Source organism: Sminthopsis crassicaudata, chromosome 3, assembly GCF_048593235.1.
Source record: "Sminthopsis crassicaudata isolate SCR6 chromosome 3, ASM4859323v1, whole genome shotgun sequence".
In the NCBI taxonomy this organism is placed as follows: Eukaryota; Metazoa; Chordata; class Mammalia; order Dasyuromorphia; family Dasyuridae; genus Sminthopsis; species Sminthopsis crassicaudata.
The window spans coordinates 499,242,207-499,245,959 of record NC_133619.1 but is presented as its reverse complement, the minus strand read 5'-3'; the positions used below and the strand labels follow the sequence as shown (position 1 = coordinate 499,245,959).

Below are 3,753 nucleotides of genomic sequence, written 5' to 3'. Positions count from 1 at the left end.
AATGATGGTAGTAATCTAGTGTTCGACCAACTCAAAAATCCAATATTTTTGGACAGGAAATTACTATTTGGAAAAAATATTAGGATAACTGGAAAGTAGTTTGATGGAAATAAGTTATAAAATAACATCTCACATCATATACTAATATAAGTTCAAGATAATTAGACATAAAGGGTGATATCATAAACAAATTATGAGAACATGGAAAATTCTATCTGCCACATAAATGGATAAGGGAGCTCAAAAAGACAGCCGCAGTGGCCGTTGGGTGGAATGAACCTTCCTTGTGGAATGTCTCCTCGTTACCTATTGGATTTCTCCTGTGAAGAACTATTTCCCCAATAGTGGAAACCACTCTGTGGCATATTTGATTTCTGATTCAGGGATTGTAAAGCTTTCTGATTTCCTGAAGAAGGGAGGCAGTTGCTGCTGTATCAGAAAACTTGATATCACAGCCACAATGGTGCTGTCACAGAGACAATGAGATGAATTAAATCAAGCTATAGCAGATTATCTTCGTTCAAAGGGCTATGAAGAGGTATATTCAGTTTTTAAAAAAGAAGCTGAATTAGATATGAATGAAGAGTTAGATAAGAAATATGCTGGCCTTTTGGAAAAGAAATGGACATCAGTTATCAGATTACAAAAGAAGGTTATGGAATTAGAATCAAAGCTAAATGAAGCAAAGGAAGAATTTACGTCAGGTGGACCTCTTGGTCAGAAATGAGACCCAAAAGAATGGATTACTTGACCTACAGAAAAATACTCGTTGAGTGGACATAGGAGTCCAGTCACCCGTGTCATTTTTCATCCAGTTTTCAGTGTTATGGTCTCTGCTTCTGAGGATGCTACAATAAAAGTGTGGGATTATGAAACTGGATATTTTGAACAAACCCTTAAGGGACATGTAGGCTCTGTACAGGATATTTCCTTTGACCACAGTGGCAAGCTTTTGGCTGCCTGTTCTGCTGATATGACCATTAAACTATGGGATTTCTAGGGTTTTGAGTGCATCAGAACCATGCATGGACATGATCACAATGTCTCTTCAGTAGCCATCATGCCTAATGGAGATCATATAGTATCTGCCTCCAGGGACAAAACCATAAAAATGTGGGAAGTGCAAACTGGCTACTGTGTGAAGACTTTCACAGGACACAGAGAATGGGTGTGCATGGTGTGACCAAATCAGAATGGCACCTTAATTGCCAGCTGTTCTAACAACCAGACAGTGAGTGTATGGGTAGTAGCCACAAAGGAATGCAAAGCTGAGCTCCAAGAACATGAGCATGTGGTTGAGTGCATTTCCTGGGCCCCAGAAAGCTCTTATTCCTCTATCTCTGAAGCTACAGGATCTGAGACTAAAAAAAGTAGCAAGCCTTGGCCTATCTTGCTATCTGGATCCAGAGACAAGACCATTAAGATGTGGGACGTTATCACTGGCATGTGCCTTATGACCCTTGTGGGCCAGGATAATTGGGTACGTGGAGTTCTCTTCCATTCTGGAGGAAAGTTTATTTTGAGTTGTGCTGATAACAAGACCCTACGTGTGTGGGACTATAAGAACAAACGATGCATGAAGACCCTCAATGCGCATGAACACTTTGTTACCTCCTTGGATTTCCACAAGACGGGACCATATGTGGTTACTGGAAGTATAGATCAAACAGTAAAAGTATGGGAGTGCCATTGATTGATTCACATTTGATGACTTCCCCTCCCTTTCCTGGATGCACTCAAATACCATGGTTACCCCCATTGAGCACTGTTTAAATAAATATTGTCCTTTCATGTAAATTATTCTGAATGTAGATTGAGCTTATTAAATGTTACACACAAAGTAAAAAAAAAATGGATAAGGGAAGAGTTTATAACCAAATAAAAGCTAAAGAACATTGTGGGATATAAAATTGATCATCTTTATTATATTAAATTAAAAAGCATTTGTACAAACAAAATAAAATCAGACAAGATTAGAAGAAAAGCAAGAAACGGGGGGGATAATTTTCTTTCATAATGGTTTAATCAAATACATAGGGAATTGAATAAAATCTACAACAAGTTTTTCTCTAGTTAATAAATGTTCAAAAGATATGAATAGGCAGTTTTCAGAGGAAGAAAGCAAAATTATTTACAAATATATGAAAAAAATCTAAATCACTGTTAATTAAAGAAAGGCAAATTATAAAAGTAAATCTGGAGGGCCACTTCACATTTCTCAGATTGGCTAATGTGAAAGAAAAGTAAAATGACAAATGTTGAAAGAGATATGCAAAAATTAGGATATTAATATATTGTTGATGGAGGTGTAAACTGATTAAGTTATTGTGGAGAGAAATTTGGAATCATGCCCAATAGCCTATCAAGCTGTGCCTACCTTTGACTTTAATAGGGTATACTATTAGATCAAAAGAGATATTACTCCAAAGAGATAAAATAAAAAGTATTTATATGAACAAAAACATTTATAGCAGCTCTTTTTTAATGGTGGCAAAGAATTAAAAATTGGTGGGATGCCATCAATTAGAGAATGGCTCAACAAGTATGGTATATGTTCATAAATGAGAAATTACTATATTATAAGAAATTAGGAACAGAATGATTTTGGAAAAACCCAAGAAGACATGAACTAATACAAAGTGAAATGAACAGAACCAAAAGAAAATCATACACAGTAATAATGTTATGTACTGATCAACTTGAGTAACTTAACTATTTTGAGCAATACAATAATCTAAGGCAATTCTAAAGGACTTATGATGAAAAATAATATCCACTTCCAGAGCATGAGCTGACAAATATGAATGGAGATTGAAGCATACTTTAAATTTGTTCTTTATTAATATTGTGTTTTTTCCTAATTTGTTTGCAACATGAAAAATATGGTATATGACTAAACTTGTATAATCTATACCAAATTGCTTTTTTTTTTCTCAAAGAACATTAAGAGAGGACTGAGGGAGAGAATATGAAACAAAAAAAATTAAAAGCTTTTTAAAATTGTCTTTACATATAATTGAAAAAAATAAAATTAATTGCCAAAAAGATGCATCAGAGTATTGCTTCTTTCATGGATAAACTCAGGAGCCATCAACAATAAGAAGCTTTTTCCTGATTCTTTTAGCTATTTATTCCCTCTCAAAGTATTTTTATTTAAATATCTTTTTAAATGTTGTCTCTTTCAACATAATTCTGCTGAAAGGTCACAGGACTATGTTTTTCTTTTTTTTACTTTTTCAGTGTAGCAGTAGGACCTAAACTTTATAGTAGGAAGGAAAAAGGGGGAAAAACATGATAAAATGCCTACTATATACTGAATCTATGTCAAACATTGCTAAAAGTTTTTTTACTAATATTATTTCATAATATATTGTTGGTGGAATATGAATGGATCTCGCCATTCTAGAGGACAATTTGGAACTATGCTAGTTATCAAACTGTGCATACCCTTTGATACAGCAGAGATCTACTGGGCTTGTATCCCAAAGAGATCTTAAAGTAAGGAAATGTTTATGGCAGCCCTTTTTGTAGTGGCAAGAAACAGGAAACTGAGTGGATGCCCATCAATTTGAGAATGGCTGAATAAGTTGTGGTATATGAATGTTATGGAATAATATTGTTCTTTAAAAAATCATCAGGAGGACAATTTTAGAGAGACCTAGAGAGCTTACAGGAACTAATGCTAAGTGAAGTGAGAAGAACCAGGAGATCATTGCATACAGCAGCATCAATATTTTACAACAATCAATTCTG

The 3,753-nt window shown here is 34.6% G+C and overlaps 1 pseudogene; it reads left to right on the top strand.

Annotated features, from left to right (window-relative positions):
• Nucleotides 1–274: 274 nt before the first annotated feature.
• Nucleotides 275–1,760, top strand: LOC141563150 (platelet-activating factor acetylhydrolase IB subunit beta-like; annotated as a pseudogene).
• Nucleotides 1,761–3,753: the final 1,993 nt, after the last annotated feature.